This window comes from Geotrypetes seraphini, chromosome 4 (genome assembly GCF_902459505.1).
Source record: "Geotrypetes seraphini chromosome 4, aGeoSer1.1, whole genome shotgun sequence".
Taxonomy (NCBI): Eukaryota; Metazoa; Chordata; class Amphibia; order Gymnophiona; family Dermophiidae; genus Geotrypetes; species Geotrypetes seraphini.
In genome coordinates, this window is record NC_047087.1 from 304,120,248 (window position 1) to 304,135,396 (window position 15,149).

The 15,149-nt window shown below is 44.1% G+C and overlaps 1 protein-coding gene across 6 annotated transcripts in view; it reads left to right on the forward strand.

The window, feature by feature from the left end:
* ADD3 (adducin 3) overlaps window positions 1-15,149 on the forward strand; it is a 380,040-nt gene that overhangs the window by 112,460 nt on the left and 252,431 nt on the right. For 3 of the 6 annotated variants that reach the window (XM_033942114.1, XM_033942122.1, XM_033942121.1), the window contains exon 1: window positions 12,669-12,853. The exons of 1 other annotated variant lie outside the window; for it this stretch is intronic. The gene's annotated coding sequence lies outside the window, so the exon portion shown is untranslated. 2 more of the 6 variants (XM_033942115.1, XM_033942119.1) reach the window with 2 other exon arrangements.

Genomic DNA, 15,149 nt, shown 5'->3' on the forward strand with positions numbered 1-15,149 from the left:
ATTTGGAGGAGGTCTTTAGTATCCTCATTCAAACAGGAAAGATCTATTTCCTTTACTCATTCAGGATTTGAGGAGTTTTTGAGCATTGTGCGAAGACTTTCTGGTTACATGAGGGACTCAAAGGTCTAGCGCCAGGTTCCTTGAAAGTTCAGATTGCAGCCATGGTCTGTTGTTAAGAATGCTTAGTTGGAGCATCATGATCGTTTCTTTCAGATGAGGTACAGTTGTTGAAAGAAGTTCCACAAAGATAACCTCCAATCTCTTCTGTCATGTTTTAGAAGAGCCTAGAGTTGTGAAGTGTGTACAAGAACCTGGTGATGGAAGGAAAATAAGACCAAAAGAGCCTAGTAGTGAGGAAGTGACAGAAGGTGGTCGCTCAGCCCATCACAAATCAAAGTGTGAAAGGAAATGCGGCCTTAGCTGCTACTTGTCTTTCCTCGAATCCTACCAGACCAGTTCAGGGCCAATGAGTTGCTGTCCCATTGTGCTACGTTGTTTAAACTGTTCAAGTGTGCTGACGTTTTTCCTTTTGCTGCTGTTTGTAAATACCTTCTTTGGTGGAGAAATCGAATAAAGGTGTCTTTAAGAAAAATATCCCCTGGACTGGACTTGAATTTTCTTTGAGGTGTGGAACAGTGTAATGTCTTTTTTTTTTTTTTAATGTTAACAGACAGTCAGAATATCGGGACTGTGGCCTCCCACTGTCTACAAGAACACCTTATTAAGTTTTCATAAATTTTTATGTTCCCTTTGAGGAGTGGCAAGCTCGACCCCCCTCCCCCCACCTACAAACAGTGATCCAGGCTACAATTCTGTCCTATTTATTGCAGATCATCCAATAAAAATAACATGTCTGTTCCTCATCATTTGCTTTTAAATACACAGAAGGACATGAATTGAGGTTGCAGGGAGGCAGACTTAGGAAGTAACATCTTTTGGGAATTCAAAAATCAATGGGATAAACACAGAGGATCATCTACTAACAAAACAGAAACAAGTGGAACTCTATTTCATAAACCACCACTAAATTCCACTACTTGTGTCCTAAATCAGTGTTTCTCAATCTATGGTACGCATACCCTAAGGGTACACGGGCCACCTGTTGGGGGTATGTGGGCTGACCGCCGTCCGGGATCTCTCCCTGCCTGCCCTGTCGATTCCTCCCTGCCACCCGATAGCTACATCCACCCCCCACCAATGTTCCCTCTAAGCTGCGCTGGCGTGCGCTGGCGCACAAAATATTACATCCAGCGCACAAGTTTCACGTCACAGCGCACGGCGGGCAGGGCGGCGAGAGGAGAATCGGGCGAGTTGGCTCATAACTTGCTGGCGCCCGATATTTTTAGCGCACAGCGAAAAAAATTTTGCTCACAACACCCGCCCGCTTAGAGGGAGCACTGCCCCCCACCCCTGTCTCCATCTGCCTGCCGCTGCCACACCTGACAGCTCCATTCAATTAACCCCCGCCACCGCCGCAACTCTGGGCAAGGAAGGGACAGATGCATGCAGTGATAGCATGCCACCAGCCCACAAGCCTTCCCCCGACATCAATTGTGACGTCGGAGAGAAAGTTCCAGGCCAGCCAATAGAAAGGGACAATTGTTGGGCCTGAGTGTGTGAGAGGGAAAGAGATGGTGCACATGGGGAAAGGAAGAGGAAAACTGGGCATAGAGAGGAGTGAGGTTGAGATGCATGGGGAATAGAAGGATGAGAGGGAGAAATTAGAGAATGACACGGGGAAAAAAATCTGTCCCCGTCACTGCCCCGTCCCTGGCCCACCGTCTCCTTCACCGCCATTCCCTTCACCGCCCTGTCACCGTCACCACCATCCCCTTCACCGCCCTGTCACCATCACTGCCATCCCATTCACTGTCCCCGCAGCATCCATTTAAGCCTCAGTACTGCAATATTTAGCTTATTCCTTTCTTACAAATCAAAGTTCTGGCTGCTGAACTAGAGAAAGAGATGTTCAGCTGGCAGGGCTTTGTTTATAAATTTTTACCAACACAACTAATATACTACTTTATCCTAAAGCAAAAAAAAAAAAGAAAATAAATAGAATTTTTTTTTTCTACCTTTGTTGTCTGGTTTCTGCTTTCCTCATCTTCTCATTCAATTCCTTCCATCCACTGTGTGTCTTCTTTCTGCGTCTTCTATTTGCTCTGTTACTGTGCCTCTCCCTTCACCCCCACCCCCAATTGGTCTGGCACCCATCTTCTTCCCTCCGCTCCCCTATAGTCTGGCATCTGTCTTCTTCCCTTCCAGCGTCTTCTCCCCACTCTGTCTTCCACATTTCCCTTCAGGGTCTGTTCCTCTCCACCCTCCTTCAATGTCTGTCCTATTCCTTTCTACTACCACCCTTCCCTCCCTCCTTCACCATCTGTTCCTTTCTACCACCCTTCAGCTCCTCTTACGCAGCCTATCTATCTATCTACCTCCCTCCCTCTTACTTTCGTGGCATGTTACAATGTAATTTGTGCAAGCCGCTGGAGCCTGCGAGCTCGGTCCCCAAACAATCTCGCTTCTGTGTTCCTATTTTCCCCATTTCTAATATCTCCCCTATGTATCTGGCATTGCCCCCCCCGTGTCCATATACCATCACCATGGCATGTATGTCCCCTTTATGTCTCTGTCCCTATGCCCCCACGCACATAATTTCCCCTCTTTTTCTGTTACCTTCCTGTGTCCAGATTTCCCCTCTCTTCCTCTTCCATACCAATGTGTCTCTTCTTTTCAACCCCATCTAGCTTATTTCCCTCTTCCCCCCCCCCCCCTGCTTCCAGCATCTGGCTCACCTGCCTGTCCTCCCCTTTCTTTCCTGCTGTGGGTTTCTTTCTCTCCCTTTTCATCCCCTTGGCCCAAAATCTCTTTCACTTTCACTCCCTCCTTCCTAGTGTGAGCTGGGAACACGCACGATCGCACGGTTCAGCAGCCCCCTCCCGCTCGATTGCAACATTCTGTCAGCTCCCTCCCTCCACCTCACCTTGGATGCCGAGTTTGCTGGCTTTCTTTTTCGCCCAGCCGCACGCATTCAAAAAGCCACGCACATGCGGCTACTCAGTTGTTCAGTCTTCTCCTCTGACGCAACCGGAAATAGGAAGTTGCAGCAGAGGAGAAGATTGAACAACTCGAGCAGCCACGCGTGCAGCTGGGCAAAAAAGAAAGCCAGCAAACTCTGCATCTAAGGTGAGGTGGAGGGAAGGAGATGGCGGAACACTGCGATCGGACGGTTGGGGGCTGCTTGACCGCGCAATCCTTGATTGCCTCACTGTGGAGATAAGACCATTCACAGCTCCAAGGGGCAGTGAATGGCCTTGTCCCCGTCCCCGCAGCGACCACTATTTTTTCTTTCCCCGTTTCGGTGGGTTACCCGCGGCTACTCGCGGCTAGCTGCAGGTAACAACCACCGTGTCATTCTCTAGGAGAAATGTTGGATATGGTGGTGGAGAGGGAACAGAGAGATAGACTGAAGGGGATGCAAGGGGGATGAATGTTGGGCATAGTGATGGAGGGAGAGATGTGGCATGGTGTTAGAGAGGGGTAATAGAAGGAGAAATGGGCATGAGGCTGGTGGGCAGTGGTGAAAAACGCTGCACACGATCTGGGGGATGAGAGAGGAAGAAAATTTGGACTCCTGGAGGGACAGAGAGAGATATTGGTTGGGGAATTGACTGAGGTCGGGAGGAGAGGAAGCATGCAGGAGACAGAAAGAAAGAAATATTGGATGCACAGTCTGAAGGAACTGCAACCAGAGACTCATGAAATCACCCATACAACAAAGGTAGGAAAACTGATTTTATTTTCAATTTAGTGATCAAAATGTATCAGTTATGAGAATTTATATCTGCTGTCTATATTTTGCGCTATATTTGTCTGTTTTTTTATAGTTATTACAGAGGTGACATTGCATATTTTAGTCATCTGCCTTGACCTCTTTGAAACCCCCCCGAATATAAATGTTAAAAATTAACATTTTCTCTGAGTACAGTTCTTTATTTTTTTTTTTAATTTGGTGGTTACCATTATGTATTAAGATTATATTGTGTGTATATGAAAAATGGATGGACGAAATTGCATTACAATTAGTATTATTACGGGGGTGGAGTCAGGGGTGGAACTTGGGCGGGGGTACTCGGTTGATATTTGTTAGGCTTAGGGGGTACTTGGCTTGAAAAGGTTGAGAAACACTATCCTAAAAAAACTAAACTAAACTAAACTAAACCTTAGGTTTGTATACCGCACCATATGTTAATTCATTAGAAGGAGCTGGAAATGAAACAAGCATCACAAACTGGAACTACAAGATACTTAGAGCTCCTTTTACAAAGATGCACTAGTGTTTTTTAGCGCACGCATCAGATTAGCGTGCACTATAATACGCTCTACCCGAAATACTACCCGCCTGCTCAAGAGGAGGCAGTAGCGGCTAGCACGTGGGGCATTTTAGCATGTGCTATTCCGCATGTTAAGGCCCTAACACACCTTTGTAAAAGGAGCCCTTACTGTAACTCACAGAGTTTCTGTGAATAGAGCTGTTTGCTTTATGCTTAAGTTTATGAAACATTGCCCCCAAAAGAATCATAAAATAAAAAGAACAAGCACAAAATATACATTTCACAAAAATGTATTAAATGGAACTTGTAATTTAGAGCTTTCCCATCAGCTGGATATTTTTTTCCTAGTTTTCTTGTATCTTCTTTCATGGCTCAACAGCAAAAAGATGTAGATTTAAGGAAAAAGACTGGAAGATCGTGTGAAGTTCCTCTAACATTCTAAAAGTGTTAACTTCTGCAGTGTCAGCACAATAAAGCAGTAACCTTTGTACATTGATAGGAGAAACAGAAACGCATTTATGATGCCAAATTCTTCCTTTCAAAAATGTATTTTATGCATTATATCCACAGTAGTAATGTCCTTAAATTAAAGGAATACTTTTGCACAAATCAAAGTGTAAAAGGAAATGTGGCCTTAACTGCTACTTGTCTTTGCTCGAATCCTATCAGACTAGTTCAGAGCCAATGAGTTTATTTATTTATTTTTAAAATTTCTATACCGTTTATGACCTAAACGGTTTACAAATTGTGACATACATAAATTTTCAATAAATAAAGCAAATAAACGTAAATAAACACAAATAATCAAATCTTCGGAAGACCAGCAAACAGGAAAATCACTACTTAAAAGAATGCATTCACAAACTATTGTGTTTTAAGTAGTTTCCTTAATGTACCTCTATCACCACATTTCTGTATTTGCTCAACAAGGGAGTTCCACAGTTTTATCCCTGCACAACAAAAGGTCATTGCGCTGGTTTCCACATATTTTGGATCAACATTCACCTTCAACAGAGCAGAATTTTCAGAGCGCAGTGATCTTTTCATTTGGTAAGTAGACACCTTGCTCTTAAAGAATTCAGGGATTGTACTATATAAAAACTGATGGCAAATCATCACTGCTTTATACTGAATTCTAAATGCAACTGGTAGCCAGTATAACTGTCGAAGATAAAGTGTGATATGATTATATTTCGATGTTCCCATTTATCAATCTGGCCGCTGCATTTTGTACCACTTGCAATGCCCTGCACCTGGCCTTGGTTATTCCAAGGTACAGAACATTGCAGTAGTCAAGCCTCGACAGTACCATCGCCTGCACAACAGTATGAAAGTCAAAAGATGACAACATTGGTTATTCCCCTCAAGCCAGCAGATCAAAACACAATTTCTCAGTTTTCTTGCAGAATGAAAAAATGAAGAGGCACAATACTCAACTGGTGAAGGAAGAGCTGGAGCAGTTTGTGAGCATGGATTGATCACCTAATGTACAGACTCTTGTGTTTATGTAACAGAAACACTATTTCTAAACTGGAAGCCTACCTGATGCCAAGAATTGATGAGCTGATCAAAGGATTGGGAGGGACCTGGTTATCTCAATACTAGATCTGACTAAAGGGTATTTCCAGATACCCTTTACTTTGAGTGTAAAGGGAAAGGAATTAAAGGAGTTAAGAATTTTAGCAGCTCTCTGGCGTTTAAATTTCCCCAACTATAGAATGAACTTCTCCTAATTTTGAGGTGTCCCAGTTCCTTCCATAAACTTCTAAAAACTTTTTTATTCGCTAAACATTTTGAAAACTAATTCTTGTATTTCAGTTTACTTTATTTTTTTAATTTATTGTTAACCGTATCAAGCTTCCTTTGGTATAAAAGGTTAAGTTTTAGTTTAGAAAACAGCCTTTTCGATAGCACAAGGTCCATTCCAGTTTACTCTGCTGCCTTTGGGCCTTCATGGGACTCCGGCAACATTTGAATGCCTTGATGGCCATCTGCTAAAGTTGCATGATGGTTACATAGCCACCAAAGTAGTTGACATTGCTATAAAAGCCAAAGCTTGGAGAATCCTAATCCAAGTAACAGCGATACTGGAAGTTTAAGGACAACTGGACTGATGGTACATTCCTAATATGTATTTTCATGTACTAAGGATAAAGTCATACAAGTCATGTATTTGAAGTGGACCTTAAGTAACTCTTGTTTTAAAATTATAACCTACTCATTGATGCCAGGACTGTGAGTGCTTGAGCATTCCCCAACATTGAACAAACTTCTTGACTGTGTCCAGGAAAAGGTAATTTCTGTTGGGTTTAGCACCCCTACTAATTTTTAAGAGTTGGCTCCTATGATCCCACTCTCTTCATAGAGACTCAAAGAAGTGGCATTAACAGGAATACCTTTAATAAGAACATAAGAATAGCCTTACTGGATCAAGCCCAGCAGCCCGCCCTCACGGTGGACAATCCAAGTAACCATTTCCTGGCAAAAACCCAAAGAGCAGCAACATTCCATGCTACTAATCAGGGCAAGCAGTGGCTTCTCAAGTTTCAAGTTTATTTAAAATTTCTTATACTGCCCAATCAGCCTTCTAGGCGGTGTGCAAATTTGTAAAAACAGAAGACAAACTTTAACTAAGATACAAGTTTGGGGTGACAAAACGTCCCCAAACTGTAACTATAAAAACTATTAAAAACAAAGACAAACAAGAACAAAAGATAAAAGGCAAGAACTACATTAGGCAAAATAAAAGAGAACAATTAGGGAAAAAACAATAGGGAGGGCTTCTTCCATCTTTCTTAATAATGGAATATGTACTTTTCTTCCAGAAAATTATCCATACCTTTCTTAAAACCAGCAACGCTATCCGCTCTTACCACAACCTCTGGCAATGCGTTCCAGAGTTTAACTATTCTCTGAATGAAAAGATATTTCCTCCTTTTAGTTTTAAGAGTATTTCCCTGTAATTTTCTCAGGAGCCTCTCATGAGGAACTTTGTCAAAAGCTTTCTGAAAATCTAGATACACTACATAAACCAACTCACCTTTAACCACATGTGTATTCACACCTTCAAAGAAGTCAAGCAAACTGGTGAGGCAAGATCTCCCTCGGCTGAACCCATGCCGACTCTCATTAAATCATGTTTGTCTACATGTTCCACCAAAAAGGGAGCCCAAGGAGGCCTCAACGATGAGACAATCAAGGCACAGAAAAGGAGTCGTGAGGATGAGATATCAATAATTCAGCCACGGGTATAAATTTAAAAGTTCACTTTATTGATAGTAGCACTGCGAGGACTCGAAGACATCCTCACGATTCCTTTTCTGTGTGTACATGTTTCATAATTTTATTTTTTATAATTGCTTCCACCATTTTGCCCTGCACTGAAGTCAGGCTTAGCGGTCTGTAATTTTCTAGATCTCCCCTGAAACCCTTTTAAAAAATCAGCATAACATTGGCCACCCTCCAATCTTCAGGTACTACAGACAATTTTAGCGACAGGTTACAGATTACTAACAAGAGGTCAGAAGATGTTATATTTGTGTTCTTTTAGTACCCTGGTATGTATACCATCCAGTCCAGGTGATTTATTACTTTTTAACTTGTCGATTTGGCTTAGTACATCTTCCACATTCACGATTTCTTTCAGTTCCTCTGCAGCATCACCCTTGAAAACCATTTCTGGTTCAGGTAGATCTCTTACATCTTCTTCTGTAAATACTGAAAGAAAGAATTCATTCAGTCACTATGGCCTTATCCTCCTTGAGTTCCCTTTTTGCTCCTTGATCATCCAACGGTCCCATGGATTCCCTTACAGGTTTTCTGCTTCTGATGTACCTAAAAAAAATTGTTATGAGTTTTTGTCTCTTTGGCAAGTTTCTCTTCATATTCTCTCTTATCTTTCTTTATTAATGCTTTGCATCTAAATTGCCAGTGCTTGTATCTCTTCTTATTTTCTTCATTCGGATCCTTTTCCCATTCTTTAAAGGATATTTTTTTTTTTTTTTTTGTGTTTTTTTGTGTTTTTTTTGGGAGGGGTTGCTCTAATAGATTGGGATCTGCCGGTCTGTCTGTTACTGTGCCCCAACTGAAACTGAATGTCGATTACAGTGACACTATTTAAGAACATAAGCAGTGCCTCCGCCGGGTCAGACCATAGGTCCATCCTGCCCGGCAGTCCGCTCCCGCTGCGGCCCAAACAGGTCACGACCTGTCTGAATCACCAGAAGGGGCTCCCTTGCCACCTTGGTTTCTCATTGAAGTGCTATCTTCCCATCGAAGTCCTAACCCTCCGGTCTTGCACATGCACGACCTGGTTGGGTTTCTATACTTATTACCTGGTTAGCTTTCTATACTTGTGTTACATCCCAGCTCCTCCCTCAGTATCCCACGATCCCTTTATCCCTCAGGAATCCGTCCAATCCCTGTTTGAATCCCTGTACCGTACTCTGCCTGATCACTTCCTCCGGTAGCGCATTCCAAGTGTCCACGACCCTTTGGGTGAAAAAAAACTTCCTTGCATTTGTTTTGAACCTATCTCCCTTCAGTTTCTCCGAATGCCCCCTCGTACTTGTTGTCCCCTTCAGTCTGAAGAATCTGTTCCTATCCACCCTCTCTATGCCCCTCATGATCTTGAAGGTCTCTATCATATCTCCCCTGAGCCTCCTTTTTTCCAGAGAGAAGAGCCCCAGCCTATCCAACCTCTCGGCGTATGGGCAGTGTTCCAGCCCTTTTACCAGTTTCGTTGCTCTCCTTTGGACTCTCTCAAGTACCGCCATGTCCTTCTTGAGGTGCGGTGACCAATACTGAACGCAGTATTCCAGATGTGGACGCACCATCGCTCGATACAATGGCATGATGACTTCCCGCGTCCTGGTTGTTATGCCCCTCTTTATGATGCCCAGCATCCTGTTGGCTTTTTTCGAGGCTGCTGCGCACTGTGCAGATGGCTTCAGTGATGCATCCACCAGCACACCCAAGTCTCTCTCAAGTCTGCTGTCTCCCAACAATGCCCCCCCCAATTTGTAGTTGAACAACGGGTTCTTTTTCCCTATATGCATGACCTTGCATTATTCCACGTTAAAGCGCATTTGCCATTTGTTTGCCCAGTCTTCCAGCTTGTCCAGGTCCCTTTGCAGGTCCTCACACTCCTCCCTGGACCTAACTCTGCCGCACAGTTTGGTATCGTCTGCAAATTTTATAACCTCGCACTTTGCCTCCTTTTCCAGGTCATTGATAAATATGTTGAAGAGTAACGGCCCCAGCACCGATCCCTGTGGCACACCGCTTGTGACTCCCCGCCAGTCAGAATATTAGCCCTTCACTCCGACCCTCTGCAGTCTACCCGACAACCAGTGCTTGATCCATCTGTGCACATCCCCTCCCACCCCGTGGTTCCACAGCTTCCTAAGCAGCCTTTCATGTGGCACCTTGTCGAAAGCCTTTTAAAAATCGAGGTAAATGATGTCTATGGGTTCCCCATTGTCCACCCGACTGCTTATTCCCTCAAAGAAGTACAGAAGGTTCGTTAGGCACGACCTTCCCTTACAGAATCCGTGCTGGCTTGTTCTCAGTAGGCCATTCCTCTCGATGTGCTCGCAAATGCCGTCCTTGATCATAGCTTCCACCATCTTCCCTATAATTGAAGTCAGGCTCACCGGCCTGTAGTTCCCGGGGTCACCCCTCGATCCCTTCTTGAAGATAGGTGTGACATTTGCCAATTTCCAGTCCTCTGGTACCTCACCAGTTTTCAAGGATAGGTTGCAAACATGCTGGATTGTGCCCGCTATTTCTTGTCTTAGTTCCTTCAGAACCCTTGGGTGGATCCCGTCCGGGCCCGGTGATTTACCGCATTTTAACCTGTCTATCTGTTTGAGGATATCCTCCTTACTTACCTCTATGTGCTCCAATTTTTCGGCCTATTCCCCACTCATGAGCTCCTCTGAGTCCGGTATATTAGATGTGTCTTCGCTCGTGAAAACCGACGAGAAGAACGTGTTCAACCTCTCAGCTACCTCTTTATCCTCCTTAATCACTCCCTTCCTATCCCCATCGTCCAACGGCCCCATCACCCATTTGAAGTCTCATTGGAGGATTTCTATTGAGCTGTTGCTTTCAGAAGTGAAGTTTTTTTGGGTTTTTTTTAACCAATGAAACTAAACTGAGGTTTTTCTCTACTTCTTATTATTTTGCTTCAGAATAGAGTGGGGCCTTGGAGAGTAGTGGAGTTCTTCTGGGGTTCCATACAGGGCATGTGTATGTGATTGGTTGATTTGCATGCTCTCTCCTTAATATTTTGTGGTAATTGAAATAACCCATTATTATGCTGTTGCCCAATTCTCCATCTTTCCTAATCATTGAAAACATTTCTTCATCTCTCTGCTCATTTTGTTCCAGGGAACAATAGTATAACCCTACCTTCTTAGGGAGAGGAGATAGTGGATGGGCACTATATTTCTATGTTGTATTCCTTCTCTTTACACATGGAATTGTTATCCATATGGATTTCACACCTATCTATGTCATGCAGAATGTTTTTTTTTATTTGATTCAGTTCACTCTTTAACATATAGCACAACCCCACTTCCAATTTGATCTACTCTTCTTTGCAATATAATTTGTACCCAGGTAATACAGTGTCCCACTGATTGTCCTCCTTCCATCAGGTCTCTGAGGTGCCTATTATATCTACCTCATCATTCAATGCTATACACTCTTACTCTCTTATTTTATTTTTTTAGGCTTCTAGCATTATATAGACACTTCAAACTCTGTTTTTTCCTCATAATTATAGGCTGCTGAGAAAACAGGGAACATTTGAGTCTTTTACTCTGCCTTCCTCTTAAACACTCCTGGCTTTCTTTTACGATTATTAAACCTCTCTTCTGGGACTTCCTAAATATCCTGTTTCAATAGTATCCTTCAAGGATACGTCACACTGAACCATTTGCTCCTGGGCAACTGTCCGCTTTCCCCTGCATCTCAGTTTAAAGCTCTATCTCCTTTTCAAATGTTAGCACCAGCAACCTGGTTCAATCCTGACTAAGGTGGAGTTCATCCTTTCAGAACAAGCTCCCCCTTTCCCAGAAGGTTGCCCAGTTCCTAACACATCTAAATCCCTCATCCCTCCACCATCGTCTCAAACATGCATTGAGACTTTGGAGCTCTTGGATGTAGATCTAAGAGCATTTCTGAAAATGCTACCCCAGAGGATCTAGATTTCAGCTTTCTACTTAAGAGCCTAAATTTGGCTTCCAGAACCTCCCTCTCACATTTTCCGATATCATTGGTACCTATATGTACCAAGACAGCTGGCTTCTCCCCAGCACTATCTAAATCCTATCTAAGTGACATGTGAGGTTCGCCACCTTCACACCAGGTGACACTCACTCCCACCTGCCACCTAGCTAGCTACATACCTAATGAATGAATCATCAACTACAACAGCTGTCCTAACCCTTCCCTCCTGGGCAGAAGCCTCTGGAGCCACATCCTCAGTAAAAGAGGATGTTGCATGCCCTGGTGGGCAGGTCCTGCCTACAAGGTGATGTTTTCCTTTTAGGTTAGGGTTACCAGACGTGTCCTCCTTTTGATGACACGTCTGGGGTCCAGACAGCTTTTCAAAACCTGGCACTTTGGCTAGGTTTTGAAGATCTTCCAACAAATCGCTGTTTGGCAGGAGGGCATCCATGTAGGGCGGATGCCCTCCTGCCCAACAAGAGCAGGCAGTGAAGGGTGGGCCTGGAAAATCTGGTACCCCTATTCTGGGTCCCTCCTCTTCTGCTGCTATTTTAATGTCAGAGAAAATGGAAAACACTGTGTTCTGTCCTGTTTCCTTAGAAAAGTTTCATGTCCACAGAACTAATACTTCATAACCATCTTTTGCACGTCAATAATTTCAACACTAATATTTGTATATATATTGGGATTTATTAACTGCCTTTATATGCATCTGCAGTCCCTTCTACACTAAGTCAAAGACGCTCACCCATTCCCACATATTCCTACGTCCTACCCAAGCTCTCCAGCTAGACATTAGCAGTTACATTCTCATTTCTTCCCGCCTAACCTGTGCGCCTGCGTCGTCCCCACCACCTCACTTCGGGAGTCGTGCCTCTTCGGCGTCGCAGGGAGTTGTAGTTTCATTTTCCTGTGCTCTGCTATAGGTCAAGGGGCGGAACACTACATCTCCCAGCAGCCTTTACGGGCTCCAAACCTGAGCGTGCTTGAAGAGCTTGCGTGTCCGTGCGCATGCCTGCTCGTTCGTTGTCGGTTTACGCCTCTCGGGCAGCACCTAGGCGAAGGCGTCGCGCTATAGAGGCCGGAGAAGCGGTAGGCGTGGTAGAAGTGGTGGGCGGGGAAGAGTGGCGAGAGCGCTGCTGCTGCTGTTGCCCCCCCCATACACCAGTCCGCAGCGGCGTTTCTGCTGTGGAGGTCTCTGCGGCGGAGTGTCTTGTGTGGAGGTCTTGTGGCGTTGGTCCGGGCTGGCGGCGCGCGCGCCAGGGATTCCGCCTCTGCTCATGGTGCGTCTCGTGGCTTCTTCCATCTCTGCGGCGCTTGCATGAAAAGGAGTTGGGAGTTTCGGGATTTCATATAGAGGAATGTGAGAAGAAGGAGGGGACTTCGCCGTTTTGTGTGTATTTAAACTTTGCATCCACGCTTGGGGGCGGGAGCGTGAGGGACGGGGGCAGAATGTTTGCCCTGTGTTTTGTGTGTGTACGAACGAGAGAGGCACTAGCTGATGTCATTTTTTGGGGGATGTTGTCTTTGAAGAAGTTGCAAAGGGGTGTGGGCGATATAACTGTTTTTATCATTTCGCAAATGCTCTGGGGAGGAATGAGGGAAGAAAGGAAAACATTTTTTTTTTCTCTCTTGTGTGTGAAATCGTGCTGTTATATTGCTTGTGGAGAGCCTAAATAATGTTGAAAGTGTTTCTGTGGGATAAAGAGCTGCTGCTGTTAATATAGTGCTGTTTTAACCTGGTGGGTAATGAGCATTTATTGCTATTAAGTATTATTAAAGGAGTGAGGCTGCTGAATAGCACGGCTTTTCTTTTCTTTCTTTTTTTTCTTTCTTTCTTCATTGCAGCAAAATAAGCACTGCTTCAGAATTCTGTTGAAAGCAAAATCATTTTTTTTTCTTTATTGTGATATTGGTTCTTTTTTTTCTGATATTTGCGGCAGTAATGTATTCTAATTTTTTTATTATGAACTTTAAAATTGGTATTTATACCAAAATTCAGCTTTGTTGTGCTGATCGTGGATCTTTAATTGTATATCTTGGCTCAGTGGACAGATAGGTGTGTAGGAGAAAATTGGAGAAAAGACAGCTGAATTAGATTGTACCATTATGGGCTGCAGTAATTCACAACAAAAAGTAGAATTTGTGTGTAGGTAGGTGTATACATGTAGGAACCAGCCCTGTTGGTGCTTGAGCACCCCCAATATTGAGAGATGTTCCCAATAATTTTGAAAAGATGGCTCCTGTGTGTATACACACACATGCATATAGGTTCTACATTTTCTTATGAATGTATGTGTATATATATAATTACACACTTCATTTGTCAAGTATAACTAAAAATGATGATGTTGGTGCCACCAAATGGTACAAATATCTACAGCTAAGTGGTACTTCAAATTGTTGACTAACATGGGAGCATGGGAAATTGTGATGGTTGTGCTGCACAAATATAGCAAATACAAAAGTTTGTGGTTATCTATAACTTAGAGTGAGGTCTTGTTCCTCTTTTGTTTTGCAAGGTTTGAAACCAATGCCTAGGGCCATTTTTAATCACTGAAGGGTATGTGCAAAACAAGTACAGTACTTAGGATATGTTCCTGCAGTTGCTACTTCTAAATTTTATTAATATCTATACAAGTTTTCCAGGGCTGTGGAGTTGATACCTAAAACCTTTTACTCTGACTCCTTTATTTATATACCTAAATTTTATTAATATCTATACAAGTTTTCCAGGGCTGTGGAGTTGATACCTAAAACCTTTTACTCTGACTCCTTTATTTATATACCTATATTTTAGCCCATTGCATTATCAGGTGCTAGAATATATGTCTGTCTTTCTTTATTTTTGTATCTCTCCCTCCCGCTGACTTTTTTTCTGTCTGTCTCTCTCCCTGGCCCCCTTTGTCTGTCTGTCTTTCTGTGTCTCTCCCTACCCCTGTGTCTTTCTTCTTTTCTTTCTGTCTCCCTGCCGCCCGCTGTCTGTCTTTCTATCTTTCTGTCTCTCTCCCTGCCTCCTGTGCAGCAGCATTTCTCTCCCCCCACTTCCCTATGCAGCAGCCACAGCAACGTTTCCTCCCCCTCCATTTCCCTGTGCAGCAGCATTTCCCCTACCCTACTTCCCTGTGCAGCAGCAGCATTTTGATCCCCCACTTCCCTGTGCAGCAGCCACAGCAGCAGCATTCCCTCCCCCCACAGCACTTCCCTGTGCAGCAGCAGCATTTCTCCTACCCCCCCCTTTTCCCTTCCTGCGGTCTGGCGAGCTCCCTTAGTCCTTTGCTGCCCCCCCCCTTCCCTTCAGACAGTCCCGACAAACCTGCTGACTCCAGCAGCGTCTGCAGCACTCTACACATGCTGCTTCGGGGCCTTCTACTGCCCTGATTTACTCTGGCCACGTCCCTGATGACATCATCAGAGACGTGACAGAGCAAATCAGGGCAGTAGAAGGCCCCGAAGCAGCGTGTGTAGAGTGCTGCAGACGCTGCTGGAGTCGGCAGGTTTTGAGTTTGGACTGCTGGAAGGGAAGGGGGGGGCGGCAAGGGACTACGTGAGCCGGTCAGACCGCGAAGAACTTTTTTT